Genomic DNA, 22,626 nt, shown 5'->3' on the forward strand with positions numbered 1-22,626 from the left:
CTTTGCACTTAACGGTCCTCGAAACAGATCTGGAACACGCCAGACGTAACTTTCAACATATTGGCAGTAGTCTGTTTCTTTATAGTGATGGTTGCTCCATGGAGCATCATGAAATGATCTACTTGGTACATATCTATCGAGTCCATGGCCAACTATTATTTTAAACTTTAGCCGTAGTTCCTCTACATGCTCCTGTCCTGAGCTAAAAGTTTCAATTTCCTTATTCAGATATGACAGTACTGCTTCTTTATCTAATTTATTGAAAACATAGATCTTTCTTCTTATTTTGGTTTCCTTTGCACTTGGGTAATATTTGTTGCTAGAGCTGTCTCATGGTCACTCATACCACCTTCAATGCGGACATTCTGAAAGAAGTCAAGTCTGTTTGTTGCCATTAGATCCAGTATGTTTCCATCATGACTAGGATTGCGATATATGTTTCTAAATAGTTTTCAGAGAACGCATCTAGTAATATTTTACAGGATATCATGTCACACTCGACACTAACAGAACTATAATTATACGAATTGATTATTGGTTGATTAAAGTCTCCTCTGTTAATTACAGTATGATTGGGGAACTTACGTACTAGCGAACTCGGGTTTTCTCTAAGTTTCGGGCTACTCAGGAGGCCAGTCTGACCTTAGAAGCCGCGCGGGATTAGCCGAGCGGTCTTAAGGCGCTGTAGTCATGGACTGTGCGGCTGGTCCCGGCGGAGGTTTGAGTCCTCCCTCGAGCATAGGTGTGTGTGTTTGTCCTTAGGACAATTTAGGTTAAGTAGTGTGTAAGCTTAGGGACTGATGATCTTAGCAGTTAAGTCCCATAAGATTTCACACATATTTGAACATTTTGACCTTAGAAAAATCCAGTAATAATTTAATGACCAGAATGAGATTATCACTCTGCAGTGGAGTGTGCGCTGATATGAAACTTCCTGGCAGATTAAAACTGTGTGCCAGACCGAGACTCGATCTTGGGACCTTTGCTTTTCGCGGGCAAGTGCTCCACCATCTGAGCTACCCAAGCACGACTCACGCCCCGTCCTCACAGCTTTAATTCTGCCAATATCTCGTCTCCTACCTTCCAAACATTACAGAAGCTCTCCTGCGAACCTTTCAGAACTAGCACTCCTGAAAGAAAGGACCACCCCTTATAGTGAGCCTTACCCAAACAGTCTCGCACGTAGCTTCAATTTCTATCTCCTTGGATGTGATTTTCTTGCCTACTGCAACAAATGCATCATCTCCGTTTCCTATTAGTCTATCATTTCAGAAAATGTTTAAATATTCTGCAGAAATCTCACTTCCGTCAGTTTCGGGTTCTAGCCAGCTTTCGGTTCTTATTATTATGTGAGCTTCACTGCTTTTTAGAAGTGCTTCAAACACTGACACTTTGTTGCGGATGTTTCAGCAGTTAGCCACTACGACTTTAATACTCTCGTCTGTGGGAATACTTCTTTGGATTTTGCATTGATACTTCCCAGTCGTCTACAGCTATCGTTATCTAGACGGGATAGAGAATCACCGAATTTCAAAAACCCTTTTGTGCATCTGACACACAGTCAGCTACGTGGATAGCAACCTCTGATGTGTAGACACACCTAACCGAGTTAGCGGAACCTCACAATTCTCAACCCTGTGGCGCAAGTCTAGGAAGTCACAGTCTAACTTCTCACAAAACATTCAAAGTCTGCGGTGCAGGTCTTCCAGTCGTCTCATAACCAGGGGGCCGCAATCTGTTCTGGGAAAACTGTGCAGATTGTGAGCTTTACTGAAACTCGATGATCAAGGCTGATAGTCTCAACGTTCTCTGCAAGTCACTGGAATGGTCCGAGTATGACCTCAAAGCCTAGACGACAGGCATTGTTTATCCCAACGTGCTCCACAATATGCATTTGGTTACACTATGTTCTCTCAGTGGGTACTGGAATAGCCTCTTCAACACGTTGAATGAGGCCCCCAGACACACACACTGTGTGCACATGGTGTTCCTTCCCAACCTTGCTGCCATTTCCCTAAGTGAATATTCGCCGCACGTTTGAACTGTCGGCAACTAATAGATCCCTACTCTTTTATGTTCGCCTCCCACTGAAACGGGACACTAACGTTTCCCAACAGATGAAGTGGGTCTCACTTATTCAATTTCAGTTTTAGTGGCAGACAGCAACTCGAATTTGTTGGTAGATTCTGTACTGCCTGTAGAGAACGCAGCATCCACAGGAAACGATACTACTTGAGTCTTGAGGTACCTTTAGTATCTTCGGTGCATGACTCTTGATAGCCCTCCCAACACACCCATTCGACGAGCTTCCAGTAACTTTATTTTAACGTATGCTACTTTCCTTTTGACAACTTTGTCAGTAAATAATTAAAATCATCGGTGTTATTTTATGTACTATGAAATTGTCATCTCTCTCACACTGTTTGTCAACGGTATCAATTTCGTCGAAACCTTCACAACTGCAATATATTAATGAATTGCATTCTTTTATACAGATGATGAGAAATCATGTTTCTTACGTATTTTGTATAACATATGTAAACAAGAATGACATGAGGACGGTGTCCCCTGCAGAGGAATTAATACGCATTGATTCAGTTCACAGTGTGCAATTACTTGAGAACGGTACAACAGCTGAAGCCACGGTCGTAAATAAATACGTTTAATAACATTCCAGGCGGAAAATATTATCGTTTCTAAAATACTGCAGAACAGCTAATGTAAGTAAACAGAAAATAATAGTGGTCAAGTCAATCTGTCGCTGATGGTTCGTATGTGGACGGAACAACAAACCCCAGCTCAAAATCCCAGTTCTATCAGAAAATGTATTACTGTATAATGACAGTTAGAGGATTCAACAGGAAAGACATGTAAACGTTAGCTGCAGATATCGTTTGATCACACATTCAGAACTCAAACGTTTCTGCCTAACCTGAAGAAAAAGGAATCGAAACCCATGTCCGAACTGCATACTCTCATATAAATGAGAAAACTCACAAAGTTAGACGTGTTTTAGTGATTTTTAAGCATTTAAACGACGAAGATGTGACGCGAAAGATGTCCCGTGCCTTTATATTTCATTCGATAAAAGCCATTGTTACATTTTGGCCGCCTGCACGCGCCCTGAGATGCGGTACGACTCCGCGAGGAAGCAGCGAAAGTTTTTAACAGATTTCCGTGCCAGAACCTCCAGAACTCACTTATTTAAGGAAGTGTCGCTTTATAAGTTCGTTTAGCAACAGAAAATAAACTCCGCCCTGAGGCAGAACAGCTGCGCGGTCCTTCGCGGCAGAGCCGGCAGTTTCAACGAGTGAAAATCTCGGCCATAAACACTCTCTTCCGTCCAGTGACGTAACCAGAGCAGGTGGCACTGTGACACATCACTGCACATGGAAAGGCTTACTTCATTTGTTATTCTGTCTGCTCCTCGCTCTGAGTTAATTAGACGGGGTGCGGCTATGATACAAGGAGCAAGTGCTCGATGGCTTGGAAAGTATGGAATAAAGCTAAATAATGCACGACAATGCGATCTGTGGTTCCTACCAGAGTGACTCCAATCTCGCGTTTACGTTCGAGAGACAAGGAGGAATGCATAAATACAGAAACGCCCCGACATGGGCGCAGAGGGAGTGTTATTACACACTACTCGTGGGCTGGTGATCGAGTGGTAAAGCGTGTGTCTGGAAACAGAAAGGTTACGGGATCGTATACCAGTCGGACCACGGTATATTTCAGTCTGCCTTTTACCTAGCCGATATGTCAGAATGAGGTGATGACTCTCTAGGTACGACACGCGGTTCGGATTCCACGTTTAAGTGTAGATCGTTCCCGCCATTGAACATTATTATTAAAAATTACTACAGTAAGTGATCAGACCAGTGATTACCGAGTAGACAGACGTAGATAAATAGGACTTAAGTTGTCTTCCGCTGCTGTTCGTGATATTTCGCTATTACTAGCCGCCGGCCGCTGTGACCGAGCGGTTCTAGGCGCTTCAGTCTGGAACCGCGCGACCGCTACGGTCGCAGGTTCGAATCCTGCCTCGGGCATGGATGTGTGTGATGTCCTTAGGTTGGTTAGGTTTAAGTAGTTCTAAGTTCTAGGGGACTGATGACCTGAGATGTTAAGTTCCATAGCGCTCAGAGCCATTTGAACCATTTTATTACTAGCCGTGCAGTTACCTCCTATGGCGATATGACGATCTTCGTCAGCTTCGTCATGTACGAATATCAGTAATGACGAAAAATGTACTCGAGCGAACGAATATATTGGTTTGATTGACTACCACAAAGTTTCGAGAAGTGAGTGAAGTGTCGTGAGAAGTACTGATCAGAGGAAAAAGTATAATAGTATCCGCAGTAATGTAATTAAGTAGCTGTATCTGTGGTGGAAGGAGAATTACAAGTCACTCGCAACGGTTCGTACTTGGACTGATAATATACTGACACATCGTTGCGATGTATGTGGTTAACGTTGTCGGTGGACCACGATGATATCTCTTGGACCAATTCCAGCGAGTTGTGGCCTATCTTACTGGAATATACAAATGCAATGCAACATCTATAGCGCGTTGGACCACATTTAGCAGCAATACATCCCACAACACGGTCCGGCATCGAGTTGATTAAACGTCTGATGTTACTCTGAGGCAGATTGGCCCACAAATCCTGAACAGCCACCCTCAACTCAGGTACAGAGTGACACGGCGGCATTTGGCGTTTCAACTGGTCCCACACGTGCTCTGTAGGTGTAAGTCTAGGAAGCAGGCCAGCCGTGGAAGAGTCTGAACATGACCTAACTCGACCTGTATGTGTACACTGCAAAAGTGCCACTGGTAGACCATACAGGAATGATTGCACATGTGGTTGAAGAATGTCATCAACATAGCGCTGGCCCGTTAAGGTTCCACGTACCTCAAGTAGAGGGGCCGGCAGTCGTAGGCATGGCCCCCAGGCCATTATGTCGGTTGTATGGGCAGTGTGGAGCGCGACAGCTTGTACGGAACTGTACTGTTCACCGGCCTGCCTCCAAACCCGTATGCAGTTATCGACAGTCCCCAAAACGAATCGGGACTCATCACTTAACGCCATGTTTTGCCAGTCTGTGGCAGTCCATATCGTTCTGGCTTGGCACCACTGTAGATGGAAACGCCGATGTCTCGGTGTTAACGGCAGTACATTACAAAGGCGCCTTGATTGCAAAGTCGCAATGTATCTAAATTTGAATCATTGTTGTCGCAAACCAATGATACATATCATAGCATTATCATTTTCACTGACTTAGTACAAAGTGTAAATGTCTGCTAAATGTCTGGTGGCCAAAACTTGACTCCTTGCGTAGTGGTCCCCAAGTAATTGAACCATAAAAGGTGTGTAGGTTCGTAAATACCGCAAGATTAGCGCTGATGACAATGAACCCCATTTCTGTAGAAACAATAATAAGCGACAAAATGTTGTCATCTTAAACTAACTGACACACTCAGCAAACTGTTCAAATCCTCTTTTAGCCAACCATGATATCCATGGCTACCCCGAAAAGGCCGAAGCAAATACCAGCATGGTTCATATGAAATGGACACTTCCGATTTCTTTCCCAGTCCTTCCCTCAATTCGAGTTTGTGCTCCGTCTCTAGTGAATACATCATTGTTGGGACATTAAGACACAATCTTCCTTCCTTACGTCCAGAGAAAACACTGCGCTTTGCTGAGGTGGTTGGATGATTTGGGGGAAAGGACCAAACAGCGAGGTCATCAGTTCCATAGGATTAGGGTAGGATGGGGAAGGAAGTCGGCCGCGCCATTTCAAAGGAACCATCCTGGCATTTGCTTGAAGCGATTTAGGGAAATCATGGGAAACCTAAATCAGGATGGCCAGACGCGGGTTTAATCGTCATATCCCGAATGTGACTCCAGTGTGCTAACCACTGCGCCACCTCGCTCGGTGAGCAACAAGCTGCCAAAGATCATTATGACAAACAATATGGATGGAAAAAGCCAGCCTTCACGCCAGCAAAGAGATTATACTGAACACAGGGACACAGTTCTTTAGTAAGGAACCGTGAACTAAAATAGTCTAGTATAGTTGGCTCTATTTTAAAAACTCATACTAAGAAGACAATTGATGGTGGGAAGTGGTTAAAAATTTCTCCAGGTATAGCAATAAGTGACCAGTGTAGCTGGGTGAGCAGCGAGTAACCGGGTGTTTGCTCCTCCGTAAGGGCCAGTCAAATGAAAACGAGACTGATGGGAAAAAGTAAATAAACTGTTCATTATTTCAAAAGTAATCACCATAACATTGGCACGTAACATTCCCAGCACTGATTCGTGAGATGGCTTCACAACAAATAACGTACGTGAATTTTAAAAGCTGGCACAGTGGGGCTGGCCCGCACTTCTAGAGATCGCACAGTCCTAGAAGATCGCCGCTTACGCTAAGTTCTGGACTCATACTCGTGAGGAACCGAAATCAAATCATAATCCATCCACTTTGACTTACGTTTTATATGGTTTCCTTGTGATCACATTAGTGGAATTCCAGAAAGGCTCCATCAAAAACTGTCGGCTCTGCATGTCTGATCACCCCTGCTAGCGCTCAGTGTCAATCCTCATAACATAACAAGGCCCACAATGGTGGGATCTTAAACAAGTCAGCTGGACTTCTCTGTAGCCCTGAAAACCGCAGGCTTAATGCGAGCAACATAATAAGTCAATGTTATATTAATTGGAGTTCACATTATACCACAAGTCCCCCTATAATCGAATGGATAAAAGAGTTGAAGGTATAAGAAAAGCAAGACTATACGACCTTCAGTAGGACCAACTCTAGCGAAGCATAGCTGCATTCAGACCAACATTAATTAGTCTTGAGAACCACTCTACACTTACTTTACAATGGTGTGCGGACATGTCCGAAAGAACTGATACCATCTTCATATAGATAAGGCTTACCGGCCAATGATCTTCTTCAGTGCGGATGCACTCACATTGCTCAAACTCTTACGGGAATCGGTAGATTGACTGCCGCGAGTAATGAGTATAGTGGGCAGGGGCCCTACAAATGTAGTATGTGACGGTAAGTTGGAAATGTGGGTCTAACGGGGAGCGTGCCAGAGATAAGTCCCTGCAGTCGCACTGTTCTGTGTGTCCTCAATGGCTCAGTAGGATAGAGCGTCTGCCCTATAAGCGGGAGATCCCGGGTTCGAGTCCCTGTGGGGGCACACATTTTCATCTGTCCTCGTCGATATTAATCAAGGCCTGTAAGCAGCTAATGGTCTGAATTTCATTGTAATTTCATGCATCCATTCATGTCCATCGTGCATTCAGACGGACTTCGACAATTCCAGCAGGACAATACGACACCCCACACGTCCAGAACTGCTATAGAGTGGCTCCATGAACATTCTTTTCAGTTTAAACAAAACTCCACAGACATGAACATTGTTGAGCATATTTGGGATGCCTTCTAACGTGCTGTTCAGAAGAGATCTCCACCTCCTCGTATGTATGGACAGCCCTGCAGAATTCATGGTGTCAATTCCCTCCAGCATTACTTCAGACATTAGTCGAGTCCATGACACGTCGAATTGCGGCACTTCGGTGTGCTCGCGGGGGCACTAATCGATATTAGGCAGGTTAACCGTTTCTTTGGCTCTTCAGTGTAATTCATCCAGTAAACTCTGTATAGTCGAAATCTGTGAATAACGCAGAGAAAGGCTGCATTCTCTAAACGAGGTAATTTGCAGTGTTTATGTGAGCACAGTGTAATGTATGTCGCCACCTGAAGGTTGTAGTGTACGAGTCTGTCGGTATGTGTCTTAGGGGTAACAATGTGACACACACTATAGTAGAGAAAAAGTACTTGCTCGCCGTGAGTAAATTATTTTAGCGTAGTGCTATGATGTATGTACCTGCTCACACAGACAAATACTTAAGCCAAAAACCTACTCAAAAAATGTTTGCTGATACTTTCTAATCATTCCACGTAATATTATATATTTCATAGGATTAATATCTTGCTTATGGTGCCTTCTGTTATTGAAATAAGTAAACTATCCCTTAACCGTAGTGAATACATTTCAGTGTTGCTCTGTAAACTATGGAATAACTAGGAGAAATTTGCGAGAGTATTGATAATAAATAGCATACTTAGATCAGAGGTTGTGAATCGAAACCTGATGAATTCATCTTCATCTAGGTTTTCTACAAATTTCGACTCTACATAAGTGTCGCTGTTTCTTCAAATATGAAGGAAAAGTTTCCTCCTCTATCGATTCTCTGTCAAAATGTAATAAGAAAATAAATTGACAGAGCTGTTGAAAAAGAAACAGTGAAACCGCTTTTGGCTAAGGTCTCATTCCTGTTTGACATATAATCGATTGAAGGAGCTTTCCTAGCAAGGTAGGTTCAAAATCTTCCTCAGAAGTTACTTGATAACATCTGGTAGGACGTTAATGTGGTTTCATTAAGCTCTAGAAATAAAGAGCGCTAATGTGATCGTGGAATAATGGAAGATCTGAATGTATGTCCCATCGACGCTGAAATCATTAGGGACAGATCGGAGGCAGATCCCTCTTCAAGTACACCATCCTGGCATTGGCCTTAAGTGATTGAGAAAAATCCACAAAACGTAAATCTGGAAGGATGGAGGTAATTTGAACCCCATTCTTCCTAATGCGAGTATAGTGCCTTAACCACTGCGCCATCTCACTACCTACGGTCATCGAAAGCACTGGTTTAAAATTGGAAATTTGTGGTAAGTTCATATGGGACCAAACTGCTGAGGTCATTGGTCCCTAGGCTTACACACTACTTAATCTAACTTAAACTAACTTATGCTAAGGACAATACACACACCTATGCCCGAGGGAGGACTCGAACCTCCGACTGTGTGGGAGGGTGTGGGGTGGGGGCAACCGCGCGAACCGCGGCAAGGGACCATAGACCGCGCGGCAACCCCGTGCGGCACTGGTTCAATAACGGAAAGTAGTCTGATATCAGGTCGGTATTTTATAATTTTCTTACAGGTGAACGCAACACTCATAAATAGAGCTTTCTTTTTTTTCAATTTTGCCCTTTAAATACTCCGCAATACAGACAGACATAAAATATTCAGCGTTACACAATGTTTTGTCTGCGTTCCTCAATTTTATGACAGATAATGTGTTACAAAATTCGGCGTGTCTGCTGAAAGTAGTTTAAACGCAGGATGATATTTGATGGTTCGCTGACACATCTACCTTCTGTACAATTGCTTTATCGACAAGGAGGAACAAAAGAAGGAAGGGAGGTTATCTCTGTTCAGCGTCCGGTCGCCGTGGAGGTCATTAGACATGGAGCACGTGCTCTGAGAGAAGAAATCGACCGTGCCCTTATCGAAGGAACCGTCCCGATATTTGGGTTCAGCGATCCATGGAAAGCACTGTCGAATGAAATCAGGTCAACAGAACGGGCGTTCGTTTCCTGCTTCTCCCGAATAAAAGTGATATGTATTAACCGCTATCCCAAGTCGCTGGGTAAATAAGTTTTTATGCTTTCACGAGAGAGATAATAACTGTAACTTTGCTCCTACATCCATCACATGAAAGGTATGACAGAAATAACGAGATAATTTCGTGACGTCCTCCGAATAGAAACACTGAGATCGTTGCTTATTCTGCTCACTAAAACAAGGTTCACTATAGGAAGGCTCAACGCCATAAGACTGTAGTGCAGGAAGGCTTGCGCAGGATCAGTTTACTGGTGCAGGGACCTACAACGTAAATAAATATAACGTATAGCACATTAATAGAAGAAAAGATCCATAACTGTCCAATTACGCTATTGGCGAAAAATCCATGGAAGCAGTACTAATCATAACCGTCCGGAGCAATCTAAAATGGAATAACCCCAAAAACTAAATGTGGGAAAAGTAGGTTCCAGGCTGAGACATTGGAAAAATCTTAAGTAAATGTAATTCATCCAAAAACAAATGACATTTGCTAAATAAATTTTTGATTATTGCACAATAATAGTTATTACAATCGCCGCCATTAACGATTATAGTTTGTACCTTTTTGGCATGCTTTTCACGAGGTTTTCTGTATATTCTCTCGGTAACGATCTCCACATCATTCTGAGTTTATATGACAGCTACATCGATGTATATATTGGCTTCCCTTCAAGCCTCATCTTAACATACGACCAAACATTTTCGATCGGATTTGCATCTACATCTACATTTATACTCCGCAAGCCACCCAACGGTGTGTGGCGGAGGACACTTTACGTGCCACTGTCATTACCTCCCTTTACTGTTCCAGTCGCGTACGGTTCGCGGGAAGAACGACTACCGGAAAGCCTCCGTGCGCGCTCGAATCTCTCTAATTTTACATTCGTGATCTCCTCGGGAGGTATAAGTAGGGGGAAGCAATATATTCGATACCTCATCCAGAAACGCACCCTCTCGAAACCTGGACAGCAAGCTACACCGCGATGCAGAGCGCCTCTCTTGCAGAGTCTGCCACTTGAGTTTGCTAAACATCTCCGTAACGCTATCACGGTTACCAAATAACCCTGTGACGAAACGCGCCGCTCTTCTTTGGATCTTCTCTATCTCCTCCGTCAACCCGTCCTGGTACGGATCCCACACTGATGAGCAATACTCAAGTATAGGTCGAACGAGTGTTTTGTAAGCCACCTCCTTTGTTGATGGACACATTTTCTAAGGACTCTCCAATGAATCTCAACATCGCACCCGCCTTACCAACAATTAATTTTATATGATCATTCCACTTCAAATCATTCCGCACGCATACTCCCAGATATTTTACAGAAGTAACTGCTACCAGTGTTTGTTCCGCTATCATATAATCATACAATAAAGGATCCTTCTTCCTATGTATTAGCAATACGTTACATTTGTCTATGTTAAGGGTCAGTTGCCACTCCCTGCACCAACAGCCTATCCGCTGCAGATCTTCCTGCATTTCGCTACAATTTTCTAAAGCTGCAACTTCTCTGTATACTACAGCATCATCCGCGAAAAGCCGCATGGAACTTCCGACACTATCTACTAGGTCATTTATATATATTGTGAAAAGCAATGGCCCTATAACACTCCCCTGTGGCACGCCAGAGGTTACTTTAACATCTGTAAACGCCTCTCCATTGAGAACAACATGCTGTGTTCTGTTTGCTAAAAACTCTTCAATCCAGCCACACAGCTGGTCTGATACTCCGTAGGCTCTTACTTCGTTTAACAGGCGACAGTGCGGAACTGTATCGAACGCCTTCCTGAAGTCAAGGAAAATAGCATCTACCTGGGAGCCTGTATCTAATTTTTTTGTGGGTCTCATGAACAAATAAAACGAGTTGGGTCTCACACGATCGCTGTTTCCGGAATCCATGTTGATTCCTACAGAGTAGATTCTGGGTTTCCAGAAACGACATGATACGCGAGCAAAAAACATGTTCTAAAATTCTACAACAGATCGACGTCAGAGACACAGGTCTGTAGTTTTGCGCATCTGCTCGACGACCCTTCTTGAACACTGGGACTACCTGTGCTCTTATCCAATCATTTGGAACCTTCCGTTCCTCTAGAGACTTGCGGTACACGGCTGTTAGAAGGGGGGCAAGCTCTTTCGCGTACTCTGTGTAGAATCGAATAAGTATCCCGTCAGGTCCAGTGGACTTTCCTCTGTTGAGTGATTTCAGTTGCTTTTCTATTCCTTGGACACTTATTTCGACGTCAGACAATTTTTCGTTTGTGCGAGGATTTAGAGAAGGAACTGCAGTGCGGTGTTACTCTGTGAAACAGCTTTGGAAAAAGGTGTTTAGTATTTCAGCTTTACGCGTGCCATCCTCTGTTTCAATGCCATCATCATCCCGGAGTGTCTGGATATGCTGTTTCGAGCCACTTACTGATTTAACGTAAGACCAGAACTTCCTAGGATTTTCTGTCAAGTCGGTACGTAGAATTTTACTTTCGAATTCACTGAACGCTTCACGCATAGCCCTCCTTACGCTAACTTTGACATCGTTTAGCTTCTGTTTGTCTGAGAGGTTTTGGCAGCGTTTAAACTTGCAGTGAAGCTCTCTTTGCTTTCGCAGTAGTTTCCTAACTTTTTTGTTGAACCACGGTGGGTTTTTCCCGTCCCTCACAGTTTTACTCGGCACGAACCTGTCTAAAACGCATTTTACGATTGCCTTGAACTTTTTCCATAAACACTCAACATTGTCAGTGTCGGAACAGAAATTTTCGTTTTGATCTGTTAGGTAGTCTGAAATCTGCCTTCTATTACTGTTGCTAAATAGATAAACCTTCCTCCCTTTGTTTATATTCATATTTACTTCCATATTCAGGGATGCTGCAACGGCCGTATGATCACTGATTCTCTGTTCTGCGCTTACAGAGTCGAAAAGTTCGGGTCTGTTTGTTATCAGTAGGTCCAAGATGATATCTCCATGAGTCGGGTCTCTGTTTAATTGCTCGAGGTAATTGTCGGATAGTGAACTCAGTATAACATGTCCCTACCACCCGTCCTAAACAGCTGAGTGTCCCAGTCTATATCTGGTAAATTGAAATCTCCATCTAAGACTATAACATGCTGAGAAAATTTATGTGAAATGTATTCCAGATTTTCTCTCAGTTGGTCTGCCACTAATGCTGCTGAGTCCGAAGACATTGCAGGCCAATCCATCGTGGACACACCATTGTCTTACTTCCACGCTGTACAGAGATATCTGCGATGTTTCGGATCATTATCCTCTTGAAGCACCCACTTTGCCTCGTTCGAGCCAAATAGCTTCTTAACGGACATTTGGATGATTTACAAGGAAAACTGCCTCGTGATACTTCACATACTTTGCACTCTTTTAGATTGCAACCAACAAAACAAAACATTCAATTCTCACACTGTTTATCTATACACTGTGCAAAAGCGCACTGAATACAGATTCCAGACCACTACCAGTGATGTCGCTGCGGACGTTACATTTATGGCGTACACTTTCTTGTGGAAATGACTGTAAATCGTCGGTACGGTGTCTCTTGAAACGACAAACACTTCGGCTACCTTGATTACCGAACCACCAGCAACGTACCCACGTTATAATGCACCGATGTTCGACATAATAGCCTCACAACTACACAGAACAACGTCCTGACCGCGACTGACACGTGTAACGTACTGAGGACATGAACAAGAGCTGTCCGTCGTCAAATACAAGAACAGCGCAGCCTGGAGGCTTGGCTAGCATCTCGATTTATGTCCAGGCATTCATTTTTTCCGCTGTTTCCGTATTTCTGGCCAACCCGCGTAGCTGTAGATGTAGATGTGGTAATATTGTCTTTTTACGAAGTTTCCTGTGTAAGGCCACATGGGATTTTGATAGCAGCGCGTGTTTAAATCAGTGTACACCTAAGTGAAACTTAGTGAGGTTTCAACAAAGCTCAACATTACTCAAGAAAAAATCGTACCAGTGTCTTGCTTGTAGAGTCTGTTTTCCGTAAAATCGCAACAAATGACCAACTGTTCTCAAGCGCCTCACCTACTCCTTTCACATGACTTTTCAGTCTTTAACAGCTAACATTCTGCAGTTAAAGATAGTTTTGGATCGCTTAAGCCCTCATTAGTAAAGACTAAATTAGTTCGTTTGTAATTATATCGTTGTCGATAAGAAGATAACGCCTCTCACTTATCCCTTCCGTTTCAAGAACTGACACGAAAAAAAGAAAAGAAAAAAGGAGCCTGCAGTTAGACAGCCTCTACAATATTATCTTCTAGGCTTAAACATCAGTGTTTAATGAGTTCTCAAATCTCGCTGCTTGCAGTTGATTAATTATATGCTACATTCTTATGTCTGTTATGTCTTCACAGTTAATGTTCTATTTGTTCAGCCTCTTTCCACAGAAGCGGTACTCGTAACGATGTACGAAGTCACACTTCTGATGATTGGAGCAGCAGAAGTGTGTTACACGCGGAAATAAAATTCCGTTGATAAGATGACTCTAACTCAGATAACGTTGGTTTACTTTAGCTTTTTCTTAGCCGTTAATCTTGCAACACTGGTTACGGAGAAGCGACACCTGATAGCAGAAGCCAGAATCCTTTTGAATTTCCTGCAGTTTCTTCGTGTTATTACTCTCGGTAAACGAACTTTAATGCAAATACAGTAAGAAATATACAGCTAATGATAGAAATCTTGATAACTAATTTTCGTGCACTTTTGTTCTTCTCCTTATGCTTCTGCTTTTCTTCTTGTTCTGTTGACTCCTTTTGAAGGTTGATTATCATTAGGTGGTTTGGAACTTTATTTATAGATGTTCCACAGGCGTACAATTAAATCATTGCCGCATCTTTTCGAGCCGTAGTGTCATCCTACCACCAATATGCAGGATGTTAGGGGTTTTACTTCACATACTGTGATCATTGGTACCTTAATAATTACCCACTACAGTGTTTTTGTATTTTTTTCTGAGCGTCTACCAGTATTTCCCAAACACGTCACGTAATTTACTACCTGATGTTTTCTGCACCGTCGTAACTGCGCCACTACTGGACTACGCCTTTCAGTATAGCCTGATGTACTTTGAGGTACTAACCACCCTAAAACATACTACTACTATTAGATATAATTATTATTCTTCAAATGAAGTAAATACTGCTCTAATTTAGTTCAGTACACTGTCCGCTGTCACCAATAAAAATATCTGCAATTATACCCGTAAAACTCTGTCTATGTTTAACGTTAGCTATCCATGATAACCAGCAAGATATAGCCATTGAAACTTTATTCGTTCTTTTATTGTCGTTGAACAATCTGAAACAATCTGTAACTTAGTCCAGAACGTGAACTGAGAAAAACAATGCCATAACCGTATAAATTTGGAAATTTGTGGTAAGAACTATGGGACCAAACTGCTGAGGTCATCGGTCCCTAGGCTTACGCACTACTTAATCTAACTTAAACTAACTTACGCTAAGGACAACACACACACCCATGCAAGAAGGAGGACTCGAACCTCCGACGGGGGGAGCCACACGAACAGTGACAAGACGTCTGAGACCGCACGGCTACCCCGCGGGGCATAATAACCGTATAATTTTCGTACTGTACATACCGCATTCTGGAGATTTGTGACTTTGATTGATGAAAAAAATGGTTAATATTTGTTTTAAGAACCGCTCTCCCAAGCATTTGTGCAAAAGACCATTGAATTAATAACACAGCGTCTGATCAAGGGCATGGAGCTCAGTTGGCTGCAACACCACTTCGTAGCATTCAGGTTTTATCTGAAACTGATGACTGAAAGCAATTAAAAATCAAAACAACGGAAAAGAACACTGTTCATTTTTTAGTCTTATATATATATTTCTTTGAGTGTTTTAATTTTGTCTTGCCTATCTAAAGGGTGCCTTTTATGCGTTATGAGTAAATGGAAGCACAGATTAGCTGTGTTAGCAAAAGTTCGTAAACAGCTCTCAATTTAAGACGGAATGTTGAAGCCGGGTTCCCCATGTTATTAGTGTTATCATAAATCAACTTTACAGGGTAACTATCTAAACAGCCACGAACGCCGAGGATAATATTTTTATGTCCCTCTCAGCACGACTAATGAGACTTGCATCATATATCAATAAAATATTACAAAATTTTAAGGCTTTCTGGCCACTTGTTGACAAACTGCGTATTGGCTTCTGTCTCGGGTTCTTCGGCCGACGTTCATTTAATGATTTTACTGACGTTTCGCCAGCACGAGTGGCTGGCATTGTTAAAGCTTCACCCTCCGGTTCACCACCGGCAATGGAGGGTGAAGCTTTGACAATGCCAGCTGCCAGCCACTCGTGTTAGCGAAACGTCAGTAAAGTCATTCATTAGATGAACGTCGGCCGAAGAACCCCAGACAGAAGCCAATAGGCAGTTCTTCAATAAAATATTAGACCGTATACCAGCAAATTTTACGCTTTTTTATGTTGACTTCCTTCATTAGACAGAAAATACACTGCTAGAGCTGCTGTGTGTAGCTTTCACAGGGACGTAGATTAAATATCATTTAATGGTACTCTTCCAGAACTAATCTCCCGTGACTTCACTGACGCCTTAATGTCAAACAATACATCATTCTCAACGGCAGAAGTTACTGTCAGCATATTTTTGTCACCGCGTATATATCAGTAATGAAAATAATCCTTTAATGTTCAAATGAAAATCATGGATGAAATATCGTTAACTACAACGCACTATTAAAAGTAAGCAGACGTATTCTTGAACCCATCGACGTAGAATAGAGTGCAAAAACTGTTCATTGAGAAAAATCCTCTCTGGACGGCGTTACACAGAAGCATTTTCTCTAGTTGCTCATACAAGACTACAGAAGCTCAATAAGGCACGCAAATTTCAATGAAATGCCTATAACTACTCCGAAACCACGTTGAATATTCTGGTATATGGATTTCGTACCAACGCTTTCGAAGGATAAAAAATGACAGCTCAGTTCAGTAGTAATGAAGAATATCACTTGGAAAGATTAGTTTAAAAAGGTTCTCAAGCGCCCCATAGGCGACTATTGCAAAATACGAAAGCGGATGTGCATGGTTCAAATGGCTCTGAGCACTATGGGACTTAACATCTATGGTCATCAGTCCCCTAGAACTTTGAACTACTTAAACCTAACTAACCTAAGGACAGCACACAACACCCAGCCATCACGGATGTGCATGGAACAGTGTCACTGTCAGTAATGCAATCTGTCACTCCTCTGACCTCGAAGGCACATCTACATCTATACTCTGCAAACCACTGTGAAGCACATGACACAATGTACAAGTTATTAGAGTTTCTTTCCGTTCCATTCACGGGAAGAATGATTGCTTAAACGGCCTTTTGCACCTTGTAATTAGTTTAATCTTGACTTCGCGGTTGCTATGGAAGTGATATACTCGTAGGTAAGGGTTATAATAGATTCCTAGATTCATCACTTAAAGTTGGTTACAGGAACTTTCTAATTAGGCTATCATGGAATAGTTTGGATGTATCTTCATCCATCTGCCAGTTCAGTTCTTTTAGCTTCTTCGTGATCTCTCCCACGCGTCAAACAAACCTGTGACCATTCCTGTTGTCCTTTGTTATATCCGTTTAACATCCTCCTTTACTCTACATGGCACGGGTCCCACAGATGAGCAAGATTCTAGAATGGTTGCACGAGTGTTTTGCGTGCAATCTCCTTTGTAGACTAATTATATTTCGGTAGTATTCTACCAAAGAAGTGCAGTCTGCCGCCCACTTTACCCACGACTGAGATTATGTGGTCGTTCCGTTTCATATCCCTACGAATTACTGCATCCAGGCATTTGTATGACTTGACCGATTCCAGCTGTGATTCAATGGTTTTGTAGTCATATTTTTTTTCATTTTGTGTAAATCACAATTTTACATTTCTGGGCATTTAAAGTAAGTTGCCAATCTTTGCACCACTTTGAAATCTTATCAATATCTGATTAACTATCTATGCAGCAGTACTTCATTATAGATAACTGGAGTATCTGCGAAGAACCTGACGCTACTATTAATATTGTTTGCTAGGTAATGAATGTACAACATGAACAACAAAGGATCCAAGACACCATCCTGTGGCACACTTGACGTTACTTTTATATTTGTCTGTGACTCTCCGCCCAAGATAACATGCTGTGTCCTCGCCCCCAAGAAATCCTCAATTCAGTCACAAATCTCGCTTGGTAACCCCCCCCCCCCCCCTCCCTTGCTCCCCTCCCCTTCCCCCATATGATCGTAGTTTCAGTAAAAGGTTTGTGTGTTGTACTCAGTTAAATGTCTTTCGGAAGCCAAGAAACACTGCTTCTGTCTGACTGCCTTGATCTATGGTGTTGTGTAATGTGACTATGTCGGTGCGTGAGAAACAGCGTGCTGTAATTGAGTTTCGAATTCAAAGAGTTCGTCCACGCATGGAGCACTCTCTCATTCAGCATGTCAATGCAAGACTATACACAAGCGCTGTGACATTTGCAAGAATCCTCCATACAGTTCCGACTAGGCCCCATATGATTTTCATCTGTTTCCAAAACTTAAAGAACGCCTTCGTGGACTTCACTTTGTTAGTGATGAAGCGGTTGAAGCAGAGGTGAGGGCTTGGTTCCGTCAACAAAGTCAAACAGATCAAACAGACTGTAGTGACGGTATCAGCAAACTGGTCGCTCGTTGGGAGAAATGTGTTTGCCGCCAGGGTTACTATGTTGAGAAATAAATATGATTACATGAAGAATGAAGACGCACAATTTTAATAACGTTTGTTTTACTTAAACAGCTTTAAGAGATTTCACATAAAAATTCTGAGGCAATACTTTTTAGCATGCTCTCGTAGTTTCGATGTGTAATGTTAATTACTGAAAGCTCAGCATAAAGTGTGATATTTCAGTTTCTAGAGAGTATTTCAAGTATAACAGTAGAATTCAGTGACAGAACAATACTGTCTCTTAATTTTGAGTAAATGACTTTGAGAGACTAAGATAAAGAAGTGACTGGCAATGAAATCGCCAGTACATGCGTTAAAGTTTTTCATTAATGACGACTGTGCAATGAATAAGGAAGTGTCCGCTCACAGTTACGTGTTTTCGATTAGTTATCGCATTTCATTTCATTTCCAACTCACAATGTCTAGCTTTGAAATCTCTGACAACAGAACTGTAATTCCCAAAATGTAGTGGGTGTACTGGACGACTAGGTCGCTATGCCTCAGGAGCTTCACAAACTGTTCCGTCAGTCACCGTAATTTACCAGTAGGTCATTCTTCCCGGATAGGTTGTCTCTGGCGTTGAGAGCTACCGATCGTGCTTACTTTTTTTAAGTTTTGCACTCAGCGTATATAAGAAGCCATCCGATGGTTAAAAGCAACCGAATAATTAATTAATGATTGAAGCACTGACTCACTTTGCACTTTAAGCAACATTTATTCGTGCCATTATCGGTTACGAGCTGATTATCAGATGGCATGCATTGTTGTTCATATGTGAGAATCTTCATATTTGATGGCTTAGCATAACACTGGTTCCTGCAGAGCGAGCAATGCAAATTTCGAATAAAGATATATGACGTTAGATTGCTCTACAGGATTAAATTAACACACATACAAATTACAGAACACATTGGGCCCACTACTTGTGATAATTATGTTTCTGCCTAGTGTTTCAACGTTCAACCTGTGCAACATTTCATTCAAACTGAAGATAATTCTGTAAATGCTAAAACTTTGTTGCTGCCTGAGATTCATCGAGGCTAATCGACATGTGGAATTTTTCATGCACATAGGATACAAATTTGTATCGGCCAAACACAGAAGTCAAGATTCAAATGCCTGAACAGTAACAAATGGTACCCGAAATGAGCTTCGCCATTTGCAGCGTGTAATGAAAGAAATCGGTGTTATTTTACGTGATTAGGTTCTGTGTTTGTCGTTAATCGTTTTATTTACTACAGTCTTCTGGTATGGTTGCACCGTTCTTCAGATGAGACGTAAGTGCTTGTCTGTTCTCGACGTTGACGTTTTATACATAATTAGCACGCTTTTACAATCTAAATACGCCCATAACCTCCAACAATCGAAATTCGTTGAATTTTATTTTCAAAACGCGTTTGGAAGGTCATATAAGTTATGTTCGGTGCGTTTCCGTCAGTTAACTGGATTAATATTCCAATTATGAGCAAATAAATATACATTTACACTACTACTGCAGTTAGAACCATCGCCAGCAGCATGCAGCACAGATCTTCAGACTGTTAAGATGTTAGTAAATCAGTTTCGTACCGTAAATAGCGTCATACCAACAAATGATGTAGCACCTGAGCAGGAATCAGTAAGTAGGGTAGATTACTCCAAATTTTTGGGTATACGTGTTGTTGAAAGTTTAAACTGGAAGAAGCACATTACTGATATTCTCAAACAATTAAGTTCAGCTGCTTTTGCTTTTCGTATAATTGCTAATCTTGGAAACAAACGTATCGACCTCCTGACATATTTTTCGTATTTGCACTCAATAATGTCGTTCGAAATAATTTTCTGGGGTAATTCATCACTTAGAAGGAGAGTACTGATTGCACAAAAGCGAGCAGTAAGAACAGTATACGGTGCTCACCCACAGACGTCATGTAAGTACATCTTCAAAGAGCTAGGCATTTAACAGCCCCGTCACATTACAAATTCTCGGTAGTGAATTTCATCATAAATAATCCATCACAATTTGAGAAGAACAGTTATGTACATACCTACAACACTAGAGAGCAAAATGACCTTTATTATCCAGTGTTAAAGCTGTCAGTGGTCAGAGAGGAGTTCAAAAGTCAGCAATAAGATTTTTTGATCATTTGCCCTATAACATAAATTTTTTTACATGTAGCGAGGCAAGTTTTAAATCTAATTTAAAATCATTTCTCCTGGGCAACTTCTTCTAATCCAATCAAGAATTTCTACTTAAAAACTGGTATCCAGTAAAAAAAGAAAAAGTATTTTAAGTGTAGTTGCATGAGTACGACAAAGAAATAAAGTGTTCATTAATGTTAACACTAATCATTCATGCATATCCCATAAACTGACTCGTTCCACATCATTTCGATAAAAGGACCGTTCAAATGATCTATAGAACATGTAATTAACTGTGATACGTATTACCTAGCGAGGTGTCGCAGTGGTTAAGGGAATGGCTCTGTATGCACGAGAACTTGTGTATAAATCCCGTCCGGCGATGCACTTTTAGAATTCTGTAGGTTCCCCATATCGAAGGCAAATGCCATGGTGGTTCCTTTGAAAAAGACATGAGCGAAATTCCTCATCCATATTGCATCTGAGCTAGTGCTCCGTCTCTAATGCCCTCATCATCGTTGGCACATTAAACTCAGATGCTATTCTTTTAAATAGTTTATCGTAGTTAATGTGAGTCTGTTATGATTCAGGTAGCATCTCTTATCGCACACAAGTGTTTCTCTGAAGAAAGCAGCTTCGTTGTACGGAGGAGGAGGAGGAGATTAGTGTTCAAAGTCCCGTCGACAGCGAGGTCATTAGAGACGGATCACAAGCTCTGATTAGGGAAGGAAATCTGCCGTGCCCTTTCAAAGGATCTATCCCGGCATTTGCCTGAAACGATTTAGGGAAATCACGGGAAATCTAAATCAGGATGGCCGGAGACGGGTGTGAATCGTCGTCCTCCCGAATGCGAGTCCAGTGTGCTAACCACTGCGCCACCTCACTCGGTTTTCGTTGTACGAGAACGTGTAGTTGTAGCCTAGTTTTATGTTTTTTTGGAATATTGGTATGGCTCTCTAGTGCTTAACCCTCTATTGCATGGTGTTGACGTTTGCTAGCAAACCGTAAATTTACTTGTTACGTTAAGAAAAACACTCGTATATGCATGTTGCAGTCACCTGGCAACACATGCGGTCTGGCTGCATCGAGCTACACTGCGTTTAGCGTCATTATTTTACCAGAAACAGTCGAAAATCGATAATCTATGCTGAAAATCGAGTGTACGTGAAAGCAGCTGAAAGAGTGAATTATTTCTGTCACACCTAGAAAAATTTTTAATGTATGTAAAATAACGTTTAATATAAGCATAAATTATGTTTCTACATCCGTGCAACTGAAAAATTAATAATTAATCAATATTTTCGGTTTTTTCCGGATGGCAACAAACCCAAAATGTCGAATACATCAAAATTTCAAGTGACCGTTACAAATAACTAATGACATACATATATAAATATACCGTAACAGGCAAAGGTCTAATACTTGAAGAGGAAAGGATATGTTAATATTTGTTCATAATTAGAATATAAATTTTTAATAGTTGTGTTAAATACACAGAGGGCACATTCACACCAAGCGAAAGACATTTATTTGAAAAATTATCTTGAGAAAGACAATTGGTTATTGAAAAAAAGGGTCCTGTCCAATGAAAGGTAAGCATTTATTGAGTATAATACTAGTTATGTCGGCAGATAATTTCTGTATGTATGCACCGCAGCCGGTCAGAATGTTCGAGATTATTAACCTTACAACATTAATGTATGAGCGAAGCGTTTAGAGACACTAGTGTTCACCGTCAAGCACTGAGTCGTAAAAATCACTCAAACATAATTTACGCTACTATTATTATTAACTAGACTATAGCTAACTCAAGAAACTATCGGGTAATGTTTAAGTAATTTGTATACCTTGATGGCAAATGGCGAGCACTTAGTGACTCGAAACACTTCGTTGATAAATCAATGACATAAAATTAAAAATCTTAAACATTTTGACTGGTTGCGGCACACGCATATTTCATTTGGATGATTACACAGTTTCATCGCAGTTAGATTAAATACGCGATTAATTCTTCAAATAACACCATTTTCGCTTTTACTTGTAACTGTTTTATTACGCTGTTGTAATTTCGGCTTCTGTGCCACTTCCAAGCGTAAGACTTGATGTCATAGAAATAGTAATCTTTGCCGCTCGTCGTTGACTCTCTTAAGTCTGCATGTAAATAACACTAATATACTCGTGTCACTCATAACAGCCACCGTGAGTGATACAGCCCTACAAGATCGTTATTTTTAACCTTCTTCTATGCCATCGTATGACATCAGATCTTACTCT

At 41.6% G+C, this 22,626-nt stretch overlaps 1 protein-coding gene across 1 annotated transcript in view; it reads right to left on the minus strand.

The window, feature by feature from the left end:
• The window catches only part of LOC124556526 (polypeptide N-acetylgalactosaminyltransferase 16-like), a 582,211-nt gene that overhangs the window by 559,169 nt on the left and 416 nt on the right, over positions 1-22,626 (minus strand). The gene's annotated exons all lie outside the window — the stretch shown is intronic.

The sequence above is a fragment of the Schistocerca americana genome, chromosome X (assembly GCF_021461395.2).
Source record: "Schistocerca americana isolate TAMUIC-IGC-003095 chromosome X, iqSchAmer2.1, whole genome shotgun sequence".
Lineage (NCBI taxonomy): Eukaryota > Metazoa > Arthropoda > Insecta > Orthoptera > Acrididae > Schistocerca > Schistocerca americana.